The sequence below is a fragment of the Propithecus coquereli genome, unplaced genomic scaffold (assembly GCF_000956105.1).
Source record: "Propithecus coquereli isolate 6110/MARCELLA unplaced genomic scaffold, Pcoq_1.0 Scaffold171, whole genome shotgun sequence".
NCBI lineage: Eukaryota > Metazoa > Chordata > Mammalia > Primates > Indriidae > Propithecus > Propithecus coquereli.
In genome coordinates, this window is record NW_012141747.1 from 4974891 (window position 1) to 4997336 (window position 22446).

The 22446-nt window shown below is 43.6% G+C and overlaps 1 protein-coding gene across 1 annotated transcript in view; it reads right to left on the reverse strand.

The window, feature by feature from the left end:
* Positions 1-4188, reverse strand: part of CNGA3 (cyclic nucleotide gated channel alpha 3) — a 36826-nt gene extending 32638 nt beyond the window's left edge. The window contains exon 1 of the mRNA XM_012641920.1: positions 4157-4188. The gene's annotated coding sequence lies outside the window, so the exon portion shown is untranslated. The remainder of the gene's footprint in view (positions 1-4156) is intronic.
* Between the last annotated feature and the right edge of the window lie 18258 nt (positions 4189-22446).

Below are 22446 nucleotides of genomic sequence, written 5' to 3' on the forward strand. Positions count from 1 at the left end.
GTGGCAGGTGTTACAACTATTACTTCCAATTTATACATCAAGAAGCTGAGACTCAGAATGATTAAATAACTTGTTCAGAGTCACCCTGTGGCAGAGTTAGAGAGCAAAAGCCTGTTTAACTTGAATCCATACGCTGCATTATAATTCAAGGTGAAATGTATGAACCCTGCAAAGAAGGACAAAAGCGCTCTGGGGACTAGGAGAGGTCTGGGTGCAGACTGTCTGAGGGGTGCAGCATGTCCAGGGAAGAGTATTCTTTGGTGCAAAACTGTTCCAAATGGCACTGCCCCAACTACTGTGAGGCGTGCTCTTCCTCCCTCAACCCCTGTCTTGGCTAATGCCATGAATGACACCCAGAGTCAATTGACCACTCGGCTAAGATTCTGTGTGAACTTTCACCCCTCCCTCTCCCTTACTGCCCCAGATCCAGCATCACCAAGTCCTGCCACTTATGTCACCGACTGTCTGCCCCCTTCCACTCATTCATTTACTAATTCAGAAAAGGACCGAACGCTAACCATGTGCGAAGGTCTCTGCTGGGCAGTGGGTGTACAGTGCTGAACCAGACAGAAGCAGCTCCTGGCCTCTTTGAGTGCTGTTTCCGCCTTTGTCTAGGCCCTGTCTGCCTCCCCAGGATTGTTGAAATGATTCTTTGCTCATCTCCCGTCTTCAGTTTCTCACTTCTGCAATCCATTCACTGCCTAGTACTTAGGAGGTGCTCAATGGGTGTGGAATGAATGAATGAATGGGTGAATGAATGAACCTACCATAGTGACCTCAGGGTCTTTCTAAAAGGTAATTCTAATCATGTGACTCTCTCAGAAACTTCCAGAGGTTGCCTAGTTTCTCCAGAACACTGTCCCTATTTCTTAGCCTGACATTCAAGACTTTTTATAACTTAGATCAAATTGACCTAATCTAGATGCTCCATCTACACCAAATTCCTTACCCTTTCCTTACGTGTGTATGAATTTTCTTGCCCCACCTGTTGGTAGAGACAGTGCTCCCCAAAGCTCACCTTGTGCCTCCTGGCTTTCCCAGCCTCGCTTCCGGGCCAGGTGAGGGCTGAGTGACAGGCTCTGGCCAGTGGACTCCTCCCTGATGCAGGACCCACAAAACCTCATAACCTCAGACTTCGCATAAGCGATGGGCTAAGCCACCGAGATGTGCTCTGTGCTACCACAGCAGGGCCTGCTCTCCCAGCTAATCCACACATCTTTGCTCCCCTTCAGCCCTCTGCCTAGAGAGAATTTTTCCCTCTTCCTGGCAAGCTGATTTCAACTCCAACATGATTTCCCCTGAGGGGCACTCCCTGACCAGGAACCAGTCACTCCCACCTCTCTCAGTAGACAAAGGCTCTCTCTTTTTTTTTATTTCAGCATGTTATGGGGGTACAGATGATTAGGTTACGTATGATGCCCTTACCCTCCCTCCCCCCCAAGTCCGAGCTTCAAGTGCGTCCATTCCCCCGGAGGTGCGCATCGCACTCATTGTTTGTGCATATGCCCGTCCCTTCCTCTCCCCTCCCCCTCTCCCTGCCCAACATGTAATACATGTTATTCTTATATGTGCACTTAAATGTTGATCAGCTAATACCAGTTTGATGGTGAGTACATGTGGTGCTTGTTTTTCCATTCTTGGGATACCTCGCTTAGTAGAATGTGTTCCAGCGCTTTCCAGGAGTATATAAGAGGTGCTATATCACCATTGTTTCTTAAAGCTGAATAGTACTCCATGGTCTCTTATCAGCTCCGTTTCCAACCAGAGCACAGGCCAGCTGGTAGGTTGTATGAGGGTTTGTCTCCCACACTACACTGTGAGGTCCCAAAGGGCAAGGATTGTGTCTGTCTAATTAATTTAACTCTGTTTCTCCCCCTGGAGTTAGCCTTGTGCTTTGTACTCAGGAGCAGTCAGTGTGCAACTGAAATGAATTAGGTCAGAGGGAAAACTATTAACCCACTGTCCTCAATGTATGTAATGTGCATTGGAGAAAAAAAGCTTGACCCATCTCAACCTTGAGGCCACGGTGTTGTTGGGTGGTGTTGTGGGATTAGAGACGGTTTCAGGTGAGCGGGACGCCTGGGTAGGCAGAGGGGTGTAGGCCCAGAGAAAGGCTCTGGACTCTAGTCCTGGCCACTCTCCCTCCCTCCGGCGGGAAACCAGCGACAGGCAATCAGGGAGAGCCAGAGAAGAGCCTGTTAGCTTCCAACTGTTTACCTCCTGGGTACCATGGCGACCAGAGAGACTGATCACCATGGCAACCCCATTATTAACCAGACGCAGTGATCACTGGCAGGCAGTGAATGAGGACAGAAAAGGTATAAAAACAGAAGCATCAAAGGCAAGTGGCACGCGCAGTCAAGGCCAAAGTCCCTGCTAAAGTGATTGAGATTCTACGCTCACTAGTGAGTTACTCTGAGAGCCGCCATTCACCCCCTCCCCGCATGGCGCCGGTGAGGACCCCTCTGTGGCTGAACAGAGGCTGAGGAAGTGTGTGTGCGTCTGGGCATTCGTGCGAAGCAGAGGGCAGTTCATGTCCTACCCCGGCCCAAGGAGCTCCCGCGAGCTCGGTGAAATCCCAAGTGGGTCCTGAGACCTGGTAGACTTTTCTACAACCGAGACTTTGGCGTAGAAGACCTGGTTTGGCTACAGCACGTCGGGGTGACCATCTCCCCTCTCCCGCGACGTTCCACCGTTCCCCGCCCCCGCCCCCCGTGAGCTCTCACTTAGCCGGTGTATGAGAGCACGCGGCAATGGCCAATTGTGACCGCCGCGGCCAGACGGCTATATTGTCGCTCGTTTTTATGAATGAAAGTGTGTGGAGGGGCAGATAGAGAAGGTCGGAGGGGACTGAGCTGTCCGCTCCGGGATGGAGTCCGAACCCAGGTCGGGGGCCGCTCCCCCAGGGTTCGAAGCACCAGGGAACGCGACACCGATCCCGGCCTAGTGCTCGCCGTCGGGCTGTTGGGCTTCGCGGCGGGGAGAGTGCTGAGCCGGGGGCCAGGTCCTCTCTGCTCTAGCTCACTCCACCCTCGGCCACACGCCACGTCTAGCCAGAGATGCTCACCTCAGAGTGACAAAGTTTAAAGTCCCAACGCAGCATAAATAGTGAGATTGCAAGGGGAGAAAATGAAACAACCCCCTCCACCCCCAGCGCCTCGGCCGCAGCCTGCGGTGGTCAGAGCGCGGGCGCCAGCGGGCCCGGCCCCCTGGGGGCGGCGGGGAGGGTGGGGGGCTGAGCTTTGGAGAAAAGCCCGAGAACCAGAGCCGGCGCCTTTATCCGGTTAGGGGATTGCGAAGGATCAGAGGGCCCTCCGCCCCTCTGCGCGCTACCCTAGCGCTAAGCCCTGAGGCCACGACAGGCCAAGACGGGGGGTATGGTTTTATCATTAACAACAACAACAACAAAAAGTAACTGCCCACTCCTCCAAAGAATTTTAATTCCTCACCCTCCTCTGTCCACCTGTCTATTTGGATCCCCAAGGCTGAGTAGGGGCTGGCGGATGCAGCCCTGCGCCCCAGCCCGCTGCTTCCCTGGGTCTATGCTCCTTCCGAGCCGCGGACACAACTTGTCTCCCGCCCCCCGCCCCCGCGTGGCACGGACTTGGGGAGACTCTGCACCCCACTCCCCCACCTGGAGCAAGGGAGAGTGAGGCGGCTGGGAAGCCCCTTCCCAGACTGCAGGCGGTGAAGGTGCGGGCCGCAACCTGCGGGTACAATGTATCTGGAGGAAGTGTCACGGGTGTGGGGGTATCGCAGCTGAACCCCATTCCTGTCCCAAGCGTGAGCCAGCCCCGCTCCTTCTGCCTTCCACCCGACGGCTCAGCGGCTCGGCCCAGCGCGGCTCGGGACGTGAGTAAAAGGGGGTGCGGTAGGCTTGGGGAGCATGGAGGACGCCTTCTTGTTCTTTGACCGGCCTGGAGGGGTTCGGGGTGGGAGCAGAGGCGGGGCTGTCCCTTACTTCTCCCCTTTCTCTTCAGCCAAGAAGCGTCCCGCTTCAGCACCAGGGGCTGCGGACAGCGCCCTCTCGGCTTGCGCGCCACCACTCCGCTCCCTGGCACGTAGCTCTTTAATCCACCCCCTGGCCCGAGTCTGCGTCCCCAGCACACCTCCCAGCGTCCCAAGAACTCCCTGCTCAAAACCCTAAAATCCTTACCCCGCCAAAGTTTGGTTTCTCCGCTGCGCGCCTCCGTCTTGCAGAGCGTCTCCTGCTCGCTCCCTCTTGCTCCGGGCAGCAGCTCGGGCTGGCTCCCTCCCCCACGCCCGGCCCCGGGACTCTCCTCTGCGGACCGCGGAAGGAGCCTGTTGCCTCCCTCTCTCTCGGAAAGTCAGGTGAGGTTGTGGAGCCTCCAAGATGATCTGAAAGAGGTAGAAGCCTCTGGTTCATGCCCCTATCCCCTCCAAAGGAAGAGGGGGTGAGTCAGGTGCAAGAAAGCAGCCAAGTCCCTCTGTCACCTCTGGATTCTCGCCTAACCGCGGGCGGCCACCTCGGACTCCTTGGGATGTTTTACCAGTGGTGTAATCCATACTGAATGCATGAGGACGCAGCAGAGATCTGGGACTTTGAAGTTTAAGTATATATTTCTGAAACCTGTTAACAACTTTATGGAAGATTTTAGAAACAAGTTTGCCTTTGGGATAATGTGCATTCTCCTTGCAGAGTTTTTGTTTCCTTCTGTCACACCAGGCAACATCAGATTCCCTGAACTATTATAAAAATTAAAACTCACCAACCCAGCTAATATTCACTACCCTCTACTGAAGCCAAAAGAGTTTAAACTCTTTTCGGAGAAAATAATTTTATATAATAAAACTTCTACATTTCCTCAAACTCAATTTCCCCACAGAAGGTATACTCCACGGACACACAGCTCCATGAAGAATGGAGACCTAATCCCACCGTCACCCTCACTGGCGCTCTCTGGTTCTGGTGGGCAGGAGCAGGTCCCAGGAGAAATCTGAGCCTTTTTGCCTGGGCTAAGGCCTGGACACTCTCTCGGGTTCCAGGTTCTCACGACTGACACCCTCTTGGGAAGAAATTCCACAAAAGCAGATCCCACAGCAGCCAGCCAATTGGCGCTTCTCTGAGGATTTGGAGCTCATGGCCTTTCTTGAACATACCTATCAAATTGCCTGTTTTTGAAGCAGATTATCTTCGGAAGGTGTAAGTCTTTGAGTTCATGCAACACTTGATGGGAGAGGTGAAGTGTATACTGTTCACTGGAGAAATAAAAAATTAGAATGGTGCGTGCACACACATATGCTCATCTTAAAGAAGGGAAGTAAAACCAAGAAAAATTTTCCTCAGAAAAGTCAGGCTTAATTGTTCAGATTCAAGGGATTCTGGGAGCAAGAGAGCAAATAAATGGAAGTGGTGAATCAACAAAATGAAGCTGAAGCCACAGAAATTGAAGGAGAGGTGAATTCTTGTTTTATCATCTGGGCTCTGGAAGGAACCTGAAATTAATTTAGTACATGAGAAAACATAATTTATGAGACTGAGCTTCATCAAGGACTTTAGTGTCCTTATTCCAGGGAATCTACAACATACCTCAGTTACCATGTGCAATTTTTTTTACAGTCCTCATTGTCAGGAAATGTTTTCTTCCCTCTAATCCCTGTAATTTATACTACAAGTTAAAGCTGTTTCCTGCTGGCTTGTCCTGAGGAAAGACTGGAAGCAGATGATTCTGTTCTGTTGTCTGGAAACATTTTAAAGTTTCAAAAGAATCTTTAATTCTGATTTTGGAGAAAGTAGTTATTATCATGAGATAATTTTAAGGCATCATTCCGAAAAATGAAAAATCCCTTTGGACTTTGTTTCTGAAATGTACACCATTTCTAAGATTCGAGGGAGAAAACAGACCTTACAAAATTAATCATAAAATGGAGAAGTCATTGAGGCTGATGAGCTAGATCATTTAACACAGAATTGGGTACATACTTGGGCCTTAGGAAATGATGTGTGTTCAATAGTTATCACTGAAGAACTTGGGTACCTGAATGGTAGAAACACATAACGGAGACCGGAATGAGTAGAGATGTCCTGAAGGGGATATATCTGTGCATTTGCCTGCAAAAAGCATCCAGCTGTAAGATACTAGGCTACCAGGATGGAGGGTCCAGATTTGGCCCAAGACCCACTCAGTGGGGTGGCTTCTGGGGACATATCCTATTGCTCAAGCTTCAACTGAGGAATGGCACAGTATGGAAGGGACAGCGATGTTTTTGTCAAGATGCAGGACACAGCCAGCACCAGGCAATCCCAGATGAATTAGTGGGATGCCCAAACAAACCCATGGCACCAAGAGATCCAGGAGAGCAATCCACAGAAACCCAAAGTCTTATGCCAGAATAGGGAAACCATAGTGCCATGGAGAAGGCACCACTTCATCTTTCTGACAGGGCAGGTGAGATTGGGAGGAAGGGTGGGGACCAGGTGGATCCTAAGTTGCTTCAGCCTCAGTCAGGGCATGCTTAGGAAATGGGAAGGGGTCTGTGGGGAAGAGAGTGGCACCCAGCCATCAGGAGCTGAGGCTCCTGAGGAAGGCTGAAGCCAGGAAACCTGGTGAGACAGACTCCACCCACCTGTGAGTTAGGTGCCATGCCCAGAAGGATTGCATCTGAGCATGAGCATGCACATGTGTGGCTTAGAGGACTCCCTGGTGATATTTAGTTTTAATTATTTTTGAAGCGTAGAAACAGTGTGATGATCTATATAGTCTTTTGGGATTTGGTTCTGTCAATCAATATCAGGTTAGCACGATTCAGTGATGGTGCTTATAGCTTTAGTTCATTCAGTTTCACTGTGTAAATATGCAATTTGTTATTTATTCTGCATGCATATTGTACACGTTGTTTTAAAAAATGGGGGACAGGGGTAACTGAATTTTTGCTATAAATTATGTAAAATCTCAGTTCAAACAAATTTTAGATGTACTGGGGACCTGATATTTATAGGTTAGTGTTGAAAGGCACACATAATATTGTTCCCATGGGTGGGCAACAGGACAGCCGTTTGTGCTAGGGCCATATGGTGCCCAATGTATTAAAGAACACACAATCTGACAAGTAGATAAGCCAGACTAACAGACGATAAGCAGAAATGCAAACAGGTAAGCCCAGTTATCAGTAAGGGAGGGTGTGTGGGCTTGCTTCGGCAGATGGTCTTGATCTTTGGCAAATGTTAAGGCAATTTGTGGGAATGGCTTTTGGTAAATAAAATAATTATGAGGAGGCAGGCAAGGTTTACATGAGAAGCAATGATGTATCAATTTCTCCTGCAGGAATTCTCTCAGTCAGTGCAAATATAATTGGGGGAAGAGGCCCCAAAGTGGGGAGAAGCAGTTGCTTCCAGTCATAAAGGCCCACTTTGCCTGCTTCCTTCTAAGGCAACAAAGGTAATGGCATCTATTTCCCTTACTTGCTTGGCAGTTGGAAGAATAGAAGGAAAATAAAATTAAATTAATGAATGGGATTTGAAGACTTAAAAGTTCTATCCAAATACCAGTAAGAGCCTGATGAGGACTGTGGGGCTGTGGGATCTAATCTACCTTGTCTCCTGGGGACCTGCCTCCTACTTTCAGGTCAACCTTGCAGACAGTGGATAGGTAAGGGATGCCTGTAAGACCCCAATGCCAGCCTCCCCACTCCATCCAAATCTTCACTATCTGACCATCAGTGCCTGAAATCCCACTGTCGGAATGTCATCTCTCTATTTTCAAACTTTGATCCGTTTTAAAATGCAAATAACTCCAGGAGATAGAGTATGGATAAAGAATCAAAAAGTTGTGGTAGGAAAGATTGAGAAGAGTGTTGGATGATCCTGCAGACCCGAAGGGTGGCCTGGCATGGACGCCATGGTGGGGGTGGGTAGGATAGGGGGCAAGGGTGCAGATGACAGACACTAAACACAAGGGCGAACCTGGCCCTGGCCCAGGAAAACCACCTGAGCTTTCATGTAAGCCTAAAACCTTCATTTTCCACCCACAAAAGAAGGACAATCACCTTTGCTCTCTGTTAAAGCTGGCACAAGTGTACGGGATGCCAGGCTGTTTTAGTGAATTATAACGTGAATGTCATCAAAGTGCTGGTTAATAAATGTGATGCACTCTGGGGTTCAGTCCTGCTCAGTTCAACACTGCCATCGGGGCCTGGGGTAAACATACAGCATTTCCTGTACATTTTAATGTGGATAGAATGTATGGCTAACATGCACTCAGGGAATATGGTGAGTAACAGATGTAAATCAGGATCCAGAAAAATCTTGAGCGCCTTCAATGATGGGCTGAATATATAGACCAAGAAAAGACATTAACAGGAACAAATGAAAAGTTCTACACCAGAGTCCAAAAATCAGCCACCCAAGTACAGGAAAAGCAGACGTCAGTATGATGTGAAGACTCAGGCTGACATGGCTCCACAAAAATTGGCAAAAAGCCAAAGAGAAATAAGGCTGACTTAACAGAAGCATATCATGTAGAAAAGAGGTGAGCCTTGCTCAGCTCTGCTCTTGTCAACGTACCTGGATTATTTTCACTTCAGTCGCCACATTAAAAAAGAGTTGCACAAGCAACCTTATATTAACAGAACTTTAAAAATCTATCTAATAAGTCAATTGTACATTTTTTGCTACTTTCTAGTTTTTCTTCACATACACATATTCTCTTTCACAGTGATAATAAAAGTGATGTAAATATAACTTTGTTATTCTGCTTTAATTAGGCATTATAGCTTGACACATAGCCTATTGTGCTGCATTAGTTTCCAATGATTTTTGGTCATGGCCAAATCGTTTACCTGGCCATGATCATAGTTACATAATTAGTAGAATGATTTACACAGTTGTTGACCTTTTCCTGTACATTTCAATTACTTCCCATTCTTTCACTCTTTTAAATGGCTGCCATTAAACACATGCATAAAATCTTTTCCTATTTTTTGTAATTATTTCTTCAGGTTATAGTCTCAGAAGTAGGATTACTCCAGGGATATGAACATCTGAATTCCAGAGAAGTTTTAGCAATTTCTACTGCCATCAATCATTTACAAGTTCCACCATGTTTTATTTTTACCAGCATCCTATTTTATTTTTCAAATTTAATGCATAAACTGTGCCCCATTACAGTTTTAATTTGCATCTTAATAAGAGGTAGTAAAGTTGAACATTTTCTTATGTCTATTTATTACTTGTGTGTCCTCTTTGTGACTCATCTATTCATGTCCTTTGCCCATTTACATTACAGTTTCGGTATTTTTCCTTTCAATTTTCATGAGATTTTTATGCAATACTGACAGAAACGTTTTCCTTATCTATTAACATTTTATGAAAATATTTTCCCCAATCTGCTTGCCTTTTTATTTTCTTCTGACAATATTTATTCTAGAGACTTGTAAACATTTCCCTCTAAGGTTCATTCAATTCATTGAGAGCCTAGAAATGCATAATTCTCTTACATATATGATATCTACTCTTTTTTAGCAGTCTTATATGTTTTTATTTTTAATACAATGTAATGCTCTTTAATACAATTGAGCCTATTTTGACATGAGGTCTAGACAATTTTAGTCAAAATCTCTTTAACTGTGAGCAAAATTAAATTTAATGTGGAAGTCAAGTTCCTCACTTATTAAAAAATGAATCCACTTTTCACTTTTATTCTAGACTCTACAACAGAATATTGGGTAGGTCAAATACTTGATTGCTTAGGAAACCCCATTCCTCAGCCATGCTGTGTCAGCTGTCAATTCATTATCTGCCAGCTCTAGAAGTACCCTTCAATATCGGCTCTACAGAAATGGACAGGATTTCTTTGAGTATTACAGTGAGCATGATGTTAAACGTTCCCTGTAGAGGATGCCAGAGTGACACCAAAGCAGGAGGAGGTTCTCCTGCTATTTCTGGTAGCTGCACCATTGGTGAACAGTGTAGGTGTTGGAATGTCTGGTGATGCTCTGCCCTGGCCACTTACCTAGATTTATGCCATCTCTGGATGACTTCTGAGTACCAGCCCAGCCTGGCGGTCATCTTTTGAAGATTCCCTCCCATTTTCATTCTTTATATAGTTGTTTCAGAACTATCATGGTGATTTCTAGGGTGGAGAAATTTTAAAACCGTGATGCAAATGATGTTGTAATTAGCCCAAGTTTGTGTGATTCGCCAAAATTTGTGTAGATAGCTGACAAACTGGTCAAAGCTGGTACTTGTCTGTGGTTATCAACCCCCTGTAGTTAGACTTTAATACCTGCACCCACTCTGCAAGCCCCTGCATCTGGTCTCAGCCCTATTTCCTAGTCTCCTACTCTAACAAGCTCCCTTATTCACATGAGTGCTCTCACTTTCTCTGGACAGCTGTGTGACTGGCCACTGGTTGTGGCTTACTTGAAACTACCTGCAATCCAGGTGAGCTGCTTCCTGCTTGCCCATTGACTGTAGACTGGCCTGTGCAAACCAGCAAACGTCTCTGCCATCCATTGGGCTGCAACTATGTCTGCTCCAACAAGGTGTGAATGCTAGCCTTGGGAAGGGGGTCCCCCTTCCAAGTTTGTCCTTCCTTGGGTACTCTCCTTCAGCTTTAGGCTGCCATGGAGAGTTTTTATGCCTTATAGTTACCCTTTTATTATAGTTTAATAATATTTATATTAACCTTCCCCTTTATATTCACTTAAATCATTATGTGGTTTCTGTCTCTTGATTAGACTCAAACTGATAAACATGCTATGAACCAAAGTATCCTTTATATTTTTATCTAGAGAAGGGGGTTGGAAACCTTTTCTTAAAGGGACATATAGTAAGTATTAAATATTTTAGGCTTCCAGGCCACATAGTTTCTGTCACAAGTTCAACACCCATTCATATTAAAAAAAAATCTCAGCAAATGAAGAATAAAAGGGGAGCCAGGCATGGTGCTCATGCCTGTGGTCCCAAAAGAAGAAATGGTGCTGGAACAACTGGATATGGTGAATAAAAATGAATCCCAACCTTTATCTCACACCACATAGGAAAATTGATTTGAGATGGGTCATATATAGACCTACATACAAAAGCTAGGACCCTAATGCTTCTAGAAAAAACCCAGAATATTTTCATGTCTTTAAGGTAGGCAAATTTTTCTTATATAGGACACAAAAAGCACTAACCATAAAAAACTCCCAATGAATTGCACTTAATCAAAATAAAAATTTCTTCTCATTAAAATATGTCATGAAGAAAATGAAGATGACAGTTCATAAAATAAATGATATGTACTCTTCAAAGTTGTCAAAATTATGAAAGACAATAAATAAATAGTAGATGCATAGATAGACTGAAAAACTATTTCAGATGAAAGGAGACTAAAGATAAATGAAAACTATAATAAATGCAACATATGATCTCAGTTTGGATCCTTGACTCTAGCGTTGTTTTTCTTTTCCTATAAAGGACATTGTGGGACAATTGGTGAATTTTGAACATGGTCTGTAGCTTAGATAATAATACTGTGTCAGTGTTAATGTACTGATTTTGATAATTGTACTGTGGCTAAGTAAATGCCCTTGGCTTCAGAAAATACTCATGGAAGTATTAAAGATAAAGGAACATCATCTCTATCATTTAGTCTCAAATAGCTCAGGAAAAAAATGTGTTTGTGTGTATGTGAGCGAGAGAGAGAGAGAGAGAAAGAGAAAGAGAGACAGAGACACCGACAATATCAACATGGTAAAATGTTAACGTTTATGGGTTCTGGTGAAGGGTATATGGAAATTCATTGGGCTATTTTTGCAACTTTTCTGGAAGTCTTCAATTACTTCAATTACTTCAATGAAAATTTTAAAAAAGAAATGTATAGATAATCCCCAGAGAGAAAAGATTCATAATACATATATTTGACAAGGAACTCATTTTCAAAGTATATAAAAATGTATAATATGAATAATAAAAAGAAAACCTAATTTACAAATGGGAAAATATTTGAACAGACATTTCACCAAAGATACATGGATGAAAAATATACACATGAAAAGTACTCAATGTCATTAGTAGTCAAAATACTGACTACAAATTAGAAATGAAAATTAAAACCACAATGAGATCCTACTGCACATCCACAAGAATGAGTAATGTTGAAAAGACTGACAGCACTAAACCTTACACATACGTTGCTGATGGGAATGTAAAAAGGCACGACCAATTTGGAAAACTATTTGGAGCTTTCTTATGAACTTAGAAAGTTCTTATGAAGTTCTTATGAACTTACCGCATGAATCAGCATTTCCCCTCCTAGGTATTTTCCCAAGAGAAATTAAAACATATGTCATCAAAATGGTTTGTCCACAAATGTTCATAGCAGCTTTATTTATTACTGCCCCAAACTGGAAATAACCCAAATGACTACTGATAGGTGAATGGATAAGCAGATTGTGACTTATTCAAACATGGAACACCACTCAGCACCGAGAAGAAAGGACTATGGATACAGGCAACAACCAGGATCATTCTCAACATTATGTTGAGTCAAATAAGCTAGACAGAGAAAGTGCACATAGTATGATTCCATTTATATGAAGTTCTAGAATAGGCTAAACTAATCTAGGGTGGGAAAAAATCAGAACATTGGTTGCCCGGGGGTCAGGATAGGGGCTGATTACAACAGGGCAGGAAAGACCTTTCTGGGGTGAAGGGAATATTCTGTATCTGGTATGGGGTGGTGGTGTCACAGGTCTATATGACTGTCAAAACCCATTGAACTGAGCACTTAAAAGAGTCATGCCTTACATTGAATGTAAATTATATATACTTCATTTACAAATTGTATTAAATATTTTAAAAAATCAGTGTCCACTAGAAAGGGGAAAGGGTTGGGATGAGAATGGGGTTTGGGGGTGTCTTTGGTGCCTATGGCTTAAGAAGGGTGCAAATTCATCCCCAGAGTCAGGTCTCAACCTTCTCTCTCCCGCAGCTCCCTTCCGGGAATGTTATCATGCTGCAAGAGTCGTGGCCTCCTCCTATTTAAACTGTGTCGCTAACGACCTTCCTGTTATGGCAGTGCCAACCTTCAGACAGCTCAGGCCTAAAACCTTAGAGTCATCTCTGACTCCTCTACTTCTTTTATAACCCGTATCCACTCCAGGGGCATGTCTCACTTGTTCCACCTTCAAAATAAATCTAGACTCAGATCACTTCTTGCTGCCTCCATTGTTACCCTTTTTGTCCAAGTTGTCCTCATGTCTGGCCTGGATCACTGCAATCCCCTCTGAAGTGGTCCCACTACTTGCTTCCACCCCTCCGCCTTTCACTAGCTGCCTCCAAGCCCAGGTGCACCTCTGCCTCAAGGCCTTTGCACCTCACCTGCTTTTCCTTCTGCCTGGCCTGCCATCCCTGTGGCTCCCTCCCCTCACTTCCTTCACCTTTGCTCATATCTCATTTTCTCACAAAGGCATTTCCTGCATACCCTGCTCAAAAGGTCAAGACCCCTCTCCCATCCACCCACTCTCTCCAGCTCCCTTTCCTGATTTATTTTCTCCACAGCACTTATCTCCATCTGATGTTCTACATATTTCATTTGTTTATTTTCTCTCTCCCCCTACTAGGCTGTAAGCACTACCAGTACAGAGATTTTGTCTCCCTTTTTTTTAATATGAAAAAAATTGTGATTTATTATTTTAAGTATGTTAGAAATAAGGCAAAAGAAAATAATCATGATATTGTATTCAAGATAACATACTTGGGTTTGGATGATACATGCCTTTAGATTTGGAGTTTTTTTTTTATTTCAGGGTATTATGAAGGTACAAATATTTTGGTTACATTTTATGTCTTTGCCTCACTCAAGCGAGGATTAGAGGCATGCCCTTCCCCTCTACAATGCTCACTGTGTCCATTAGTTGTGAGTTTACCACCCCCCAATCCCCTAATCCCTGGAGAATATTACTGCCATGTGAGCACCATAGTGTTGATCGGTCAGTGCCAATTTGATGGTGAGAACATGTGGAGCCCATTCTTCCAATCTTGTGGTGCCTCACTTCGGATAATGGGCTCAAGCTCTATCCAGGAAAATACAAGAGATACTAGATCACTGTCGTTTCTTATAATTGAGTAATATTCCATTGTATGCATATACCAAATTTTAATAATCCACTCATGAATTAACGGGCACTTAGGTTGTTTCCACATCGTTGCAATAGTGACTTATGCTGCCATAAACATTCGGGTGCAGATGTCTTTATTATAGAATGTCTTTTGCTCTTTTGGGTAGATGCCTAATAGTTCTATTGCTGGATCGAATGGTATTTCTATTTTTAGCTCTTTGAGGTATCTCCAAATTCTTTTCCACAGAGGTTGCACTAATTTGCAGTCCCACCAGCAGTGTAAGAGTGTTCCTGTCTCTCCACATCCTTGCCAACATCTGTTGTTTTGGGATTTTTTTGATAGAGGCCAATCTCACTGGGGTTAGGGGATATCTCATTGTGGTTTTGATTTGCATTTCTCTAATGATTAGTGATGTCAAGCATTTTTTTTCTATGTTTGCTAACCATTATTCTGTCTTCTTTTCAAAAGTTTCTGTTCATTTCCTTTGCCTATTTATTGATGGAGTTGTTTGATTTTTTTCTTGCTGATTTTTTTTAAGTTCTAGATAGATTCTTGTTATCAGCCGTTTATCAGATGTGTAGAGAGCGAATATTTTCGCCCATTCTGGAGGCTGTCTATTCGCTCTAATGATAGTTTCCTTGGCTGTGCAAAAGCTTTTTAATTTGATCAGATCAAATAAAAATAAATAAATGGGATCTTGTCCCCTTTGTTTATTGTTACACCTCCCAGTGCCTGGAATAAAGTCAGGCATGTAGTAGCAACTCCGTAAATACTTTCTGGATGTGTGAATTCCAGCTCTGGATACCTAGCTCCAGGAAAAGGAGGGAGAAGTTTTTCCCCACTACATGGATAATGGAGATGATATATGTCCAAATGCCTTGAAAATCATAAAACAGTAATCAAATTTCAGCAAATGCTACTCTGGAAAAAGATCATCATTTTCCCTACCTGTGCATAACCACCTTGCTTATTTCTCATTCTGCAGATCTTTATTGTCATGCCTCATTAAACGCTGGATGGTAAAATTCCCTAGGGAACAGGGACTATGTCTAACTTATTTGATATTACGATGAGGTGGCCCCATGTACGGGGGTGTTTGAAAGCTGCTGGTAAAAGGGACATAGTTTGTTTTGACCCTGCTGCCTTCATGAGTAATGAGACAGCACAACATGAAGCCATGAGCACCCAGAACTTCAAACTCCAGCATGGAGCTTAGCTGGTTGAAGATACCAGGGAATGAGATTCAGACCCTCTGGAATGGCTCACATAGTTCATTATTCACACGATCTAGGTGACATTTAAATCATGCAAATGTATTCTGCTTATCTGTGAGTGGACACAGCACACACATTTGCAGTGACACAGAGCAATGAATAATATATTTTAGAGGAGACAAAGGTATTTTACATTTCCATTTGACTCTTTGTGAAGTGCAGCCTTTGAATTTTCCTTTTCTATTTGAATTCTTGTTTCTTACCAAGTGGGTACATAAAAGAATTTGTCTTTTTTTTCTTCTGCCTCTCTCTCTCCTTCCTTCTTCCATTCCTTCCACCTTTTCTTCTTTCAATATTTATCCTTTCTTCCTCCTTTCTCTCACTCCTTTTCATTTCTCCTCCCTTTCTGCTCCCCTCACAACACACCACCCCGCCCCTGCCAAGGCTTCCACCCACCCTTGGAAGGAGGACATCACCACCATCTCCTCCTGCCTTGTATGAGCTCACATTCTCGTGTATTGCATGGGCTCCATGGTTGCTGTTGATGCTTGTTTAGGTTGTCAAAGAAGAATGGGGAGAGGGCTCATAGGAGGTAGACCTGGAGGTTCTTTAGGAGTCACTGGCTGCAATAGGTCTCCTTGCACGCACATGACCCATTTCTCAAACCTGTCCACTGTAGGATGGGAAAACAGAGACTCGAAGTGGGAACTGATCAGCTCAAGGTTAAGTGATGAATTTGATTTGCTATTCACCAATGGCTGTCTTTTGTAATCAGGTCCTGACTCTCTCTCTAGCTGGATCTCCTGCCCTACAGGTCCCCTGATGTTGTGACAAAAGATGGTGAACCCAATAGGTTTGGATTATGCCTCCAACTTATTAAAGGGCAAGCACAGATTTTTGCAGGACTATCAAATGGACTGACAGCTCTGTGATTTTTGGAGAGCTAAGGCATTGACTGTTTTGTAGAAAATCGCTTATAACAATCCCACAGGGATGAAAGCTGTTTGTTAATTTAGAGAGATGCCGAGAAAACATGAGCGCTGGTGGTCGTAATAGTCAACACATCTATAGCACTTACTCTGTGCCACACACTGTGCAAAGCACTTTTAAGTTAATTCATTTATAATAATTTTCACAATAGCATAAGGAGAAACTGAGGCACAGTTGAGGTGCCCACCATCATAGAGTGAGTTCTTAACCACACATTTAATCTATGTCCTTGCAGTCTCTCTCACACCAGGAAGCTGGGCCTCCAAGCCCTTCTAGGATTCGGAATCCTCCTACCAGACGCCCAGCAGAGTGTGAGCTCTCAGCCACAAAAAAGGGTGTTGATGTGGCTGTGAAGTCCTCGGTCCATCCAAACCTGCTTGCAGGATCAGACACACTCTGGCCTGAATAGGTTAACAGGCTGAGAGAAATAAGGGTGTGTGATCAGTTGGACCTTATCTGGAATGGCCAGCTTTCAGATGGGTTAACTACTAAGGAATCGCCGATGCTCATCTCCCCACTGTGAATGAAATGGAGATATCCTGCCTTATCCCATTGGTTGCCCCCAAACAGCAATCAGCTGCGAATTGCTGAGGACTTGATTGTCTTCCTTTTATGGTGGGCACATTTACAGTGTTCCCTGGCCACACCGTCCAAGAACGGGGTCTCTTACTTTATTCCTGATTGTAGCATCTGGCCCTTCTGTACTTGTCATATTAGCCAGAAGATGCTGGGCCTAATATGCAAAATGCCATCTATTAGGGGCCAAGCGGCTGGTGACTACAGGTCTTGTAATGGGACGTGTATGGCCAGACCATGGTACCTGTGACTCTTTACCCGAGGCCAAATCAGAATGGACAGGGGAGGGTCTTCCTGCAGGCTCCATGTAGATTTTCCTCTCAACTCCCCATTCTTCAGAGGCACTGATGGGTCAGGCTGGCCATTGCTGGCGCCCAGAGTGAGTTACTTCTCTGAAGCACACATTCTGCCGTCGGAGAATTTTGAAGCCCACAAGCAAGGTTGCTTAAAATTTCACAAATATGTGTTGAGCACCTACTATGTGCTTGCCTCTATGTATAGTATGCCCACTTCATCACATTCTGAGAAAGACGTCCTACTCTGTGCACAGACCAGGGGAGCCTTAAGATCACACACCACACAGCCATGTGTCCCCTAGAGTGAAGGATGGCTTTGGGAAGACCAGGAAGTGGGTAAAGCTCAGCACAGTCATTGATATCTTGGGGCACTTTAACTCCAAAAGAGGGCTTGGTGAGGGCCTCCACTTGATGATGAAGGGAATTGGATCAGGGTGAGATCATTGGGTGTGTCTGGGATGACAGAAAGGGAAGTTAGGATTGCGGTGGCACATGGGAAGAAAACAGTCTTGGAGGTGGTGACAAGGGGATACTATCCTCTCGGTGGAGGATGGTTCCCTGCTGGGTGGGGATGCCTTGTCTGCCCCAGCAGAGGCAAGAGCCCTGGCAAGGTCTCCCAGTGTGAGGGGATCAGTAGGAACAGGCGTGGTGCTGATGCTGGACCCGTGACTGGCATTTGTTCTGCACGGCTCCTGCTGCTCAGAGTGGTGCCCTCTTCCTCAGGTGGTACGAGGGTAGAGGAGGCATTTGGGAGGTTTCCCTTGCCATCTCTCTGCAGGAGTGTTAGTGATGGCACATGCAATGACGGTGATCATGCATAGAGCAGCAGCTAACATTTATTGAGTTCTCGTTGTGTGCCACGCCCTGTTCTAAGCCCTCTATCCATTTTATCCTCATGACAGTCCTGTGAGGCAGGCATGGTTCTCACTGAGGTGCCTAGAGGACCTTCTGTCAGATCACGAGCCTGTAAATCAAGAAGTATTAATAAAACAGATTCTGAGTTTTGGAGGCCCTTGAACTCTCCTGGGACCTGGGAAATTACTTGGAGGATGCTTGAGGCTCAGACCTGAGAGGGAAGAAGCAGAATAGGCAGGTGTATCTCCTCTCTGAGCACCTGCTTAGGTTTGGGTTCCCCAAATATGATTTGCTGACATCTTGCTCAGGAGCTTGTGAAAAACACAGACTTCCATGTGCCACACCAGACCCACTAAATTCAAATCTCTGGGAATGGGGCCTGGGATCCTGCATGGTCAACAGGGCAATGTACAGGCACACTGAAGTTGCAAACCTGCATTGTAGGGAGTAATTGCCTCCTTGGACAGTTTCTATTTTGTTCTACAGGTAAAGATGGAGTATTGGGAAGAGTCACATGTAAGGAATATCATTTAGATTCCTGGCAGGAGGTGAATCATTTACATTCAAATATATCCTGAGAGCAAAAAGACATACATGGAGGCTTCTGATAATGTGGATAAGTTTGTTAGCTTGTACCTCCAAAAAGTCCCAGAGAGAGGTTTAAGACCTCATGACACTCTCCAGCAGACCACGTGTAAATCCACATGATGGTAGAGTTGTTTTTAAAAAACAAAAGTGAAATTGCACAACAACGTGAATATACTTACCATTATTGAACTGTACACTTAAAAATGGTAAATTTTGTTGTGCATTTTTTACCATAATTAGGAAAAAAGTGAAAAAGAGCAACTCAAGGGGCATGAGGCACCCAGCCTTTGCATCAAAAACAAAGCTTTTGCAGGAACAAACTCTTGCAAGGTTCAGAGAAGGCTCACCTAAAGCAGACTCCTGATTAAATGCCACCTTGCCCAGGCTTCCAAGCTTGGACAGGGAGTGAGCAGAAACTATAGAAGCCTCTCCAGAAGTGTCTGAAACAATTCAAACATGAACACAGACAGTTCATACAGAAAGTAGACTGAAGGCAGATCAGTGCCCAGGGAGCAGAGACACAAGATGTGCCTTAGGAATTGAGTGTTGGTGGAATTTGACATGCTTTTCAGGATTTCCGTCATAGCAAAACAGCAAACAGGGTGTTTCTCTAAGGGTCACGAGGTGTAGGATAAAAATATTAACAAAGAGAAGAGATGTGTAAAAAAACGGAGAGGGAGATCATTATTTAATTAACCTCCCAGAGCACCCCAGGATTCTAAGTCCCCAGACCACCATCCTCCAGATAAATCCTAGCCCTTGGGAAAGTAAAGGAAAACAGCCCCTCATTTAGGCCAGGGGCTGAAAATGGAATGTAGGCAAACATCTGACATCGGCCATCTAGCCTCAGAATATTCCCTGCTCCTTGAATGGTCCCATATATCCTCTCCTTTGGAAGACAGTGACCCTAACGTGCCAGGAGACCCGCATGAGAGCAGCAGTACAGCATTCTTCAGATGGAGTCAGCTGTCTCCTGTAGGGTCTCCTGAAGGTTGCCAGACGACATTCTTCCCATCCCTCACCTTCACACTCTACAGCCGAGCCAGCCTGAAACACGTAAGTCAGACTGTCAGGGAGGGCAGACCGGGACTCTTGAAATGGGCAAGAGCTGGTGTCCACAGAGAGAATTTCTTCTTCATCAGGGAAGCCTCAGCTCTGTTCCTAAGGCCTTTCAACTGGTGGAACCAGGCCCACCCAGATTATCTAGGATAATCTCCCTTACTTATAGTCAATTGATTATGGACTGCAATCACATCTACAAGATACCTTCACAGAAACACCTAGATTAGCATTTGAATAACTTGGCACTGTAGACTGGCCAAGTTGACATATAAAATTTTTCATGATGACAATCAAAATTTCCCTGATGACTAATGATGCAGAGTAGTTCCTTCATGCACTTATGGCCAGTCAACAGATCTTCTTTTTAAATATTGCTCATTTGAAAAATGGATTATTTGCCTCTTTATTACTGAATTGTAAGAGTTATTTTGATATCCTGAATACAAGTCCTTTATCAGATAATGTTTTGCAATTTTTTTCCTCCCAGTCTGTGGTTTGCTTATTTGTATATTTGTTAGTATCTTTTTTTGAGCAGAAGTTTTGAATTTTGATGAAGACAAACATCAATTTCTTCATTTGTGTTTTTTGCTTTTTGAAACATGACAAAGAAACATTAGCCTACCTCCATGGTCACGAAGATTTTATCTTATGCTTTAGACTTTTTGTAGCTTTAGCTTTCACATTCAGGTCTAGGATCTATTTCAAGTTAATTTTTATTTATGGTGCGATGATTTATTTTTTGTCTTCATTTTCCCCATACAGACCTTCAATTTTTCCAGTTATCATTTGTTGAAAAGGCTTTCTTTCCCCCATCAAATTGCCTTGGGACTTTTGTTGAAAATCAATTGACCAAATACATGGGGGTCCATTTCTGGATTCTTTTCCATTCCATTGAGCTATATTTGGTATTGTTTCACCAATACCACATTTAATTGATTAATATGGCTTTAAAGTAGGCCTTGAGATCAGGTAGGTTAAACCCCCCAACTTTGTTGTGCTTTATCAAGAATGCTTTAGAAATTTTAGTTCCTTTATATTTCTCTATATATTTTAGAATAAGACTCCTAGTTTCAAAAAGCCTCCTGGAATTATGTATGGAATAACATTGAATCTATAGATGAATTTGGGGGAGAATTGACAACTTAACAATATTGATTTTACTTCCAATCTGTGAACATGGTATATCTACTTATTTTGGTTATCTTTAATCTCTCCGAAGAATGTTTTATGGTTTTCAACGTAGAGGTTGTTACTTCTTTGGTTAAATTTATTACTAACTACTTTGTGAATTTTGACATTATATTAAGTGAAACTTTAAAAATTTTACTTTCAATTATTTATTGTTAGTATACAGAAATTCAATTGACTTTTGTATATTGACTTGATATCCTGTGACTGTATAACACTTATAAATTCTAATAATAGTGCTGAATATGCCTTATGATTTTCTATGTAATTATGAATTCTGCAAGTTAGGATATTTTTACATGTTTTCTGATCTTTATTTATTTATTTATATTTGTCTTATTGCACTGGCTAGGACCTTCAGTACAATGTTTAATAGAAGTGGTGAGAGTGGGCATCCGTGCCTTGTTCCCAATCACAGAAGAAAAGCATTCATTGTTTCACCACTAAGTATGATGATAGCTGTAGATTTATTTTTTGTAGATGCTTACGGGGGGTTCAAGGGATTTGGGGACTGATCAAAAAAAAATGGTATCACCACAAGAGGCAGTAACATATATCAAGCTTTATTGGGTGGCACTTGGACAGAGTGGAATGAAAGGGGACATCATGTACAGCATGAGACCTACCAGAGGCTTATGGTGAGAGGGTCATCTGCAGAAGGAGGGCAGAACTCCTGGGAGAGAGGGGAATCAGAGTGAGGTGTCTTGGTGATGTCGCTCAGCAGTATAGCAGGGAGTCTCTGTTAGAGACCTCTGAAGGGCAGCAGTCGCTTGGAGCTTATAACTTCAAGGCTCTATTTTTAGCAATGGGTAACAGCTGCAGGGTGAGGTTTCATGGAGTATGTAAAGCAGCAGGGTCTAAATGGCTAAAAATACACTTGTTTGGGCATTTAAAAATAATCGGATCTGTAAAAATTTGAGTTTGATGCCAGCAGACTTTTGAGCTAATGGATCTCAGCTTGCGTAGAAGAAATAAACAATCTAGAGACCAACGCACAGAGGCCACCTTTGGCTCATTTATATTAACAGTGCCCTTTATCAGTTTGAGAATGTTCTTCTCTTTTCCTGTTTCCTGAGAGTTTGTATCATGAATGGATCTTGAATTATGTCAAATACGTTTTTCTGCACCTATTGAAATGAGTCCTTAAATTGGAATGGAACAAAGTGAATTACATTGATTGAGTTTTGATTATTAAAACAATCTTTCATTTTTGGATAAACTCAACTTGGTCATGAAGTAGCATCTGTTTTATGCATTACTGGCTTTGATTCACTAATACACTAATTTGCTTTTATTGTAATCCTTGTTGTGATTACAGTCACGCTGGGCTCATAAAACAAGTTGAGAAGTATCTCCTCCCCTATTTTCTTTTCTTTTTTTTTTTAAGTGGCTCAAAACAAGACAAATTTATTCTCTTGCATGTCTGGAGGTTAGAATTCTAAAATCAAGCTGTTGACAGCCTTCTGAAAGCTTCAGGGGAGAATCTGTTTCTCTACCTTTTCTAGCTTCTAGAGGCAGTGGCCAGTGTTTTGGAAATTGTTGTTACATACATTTTATCAGGTGATTTAGTTGTTTTTGTGGGCGTGTAAGTCTAGTTCCTGATGTTCCA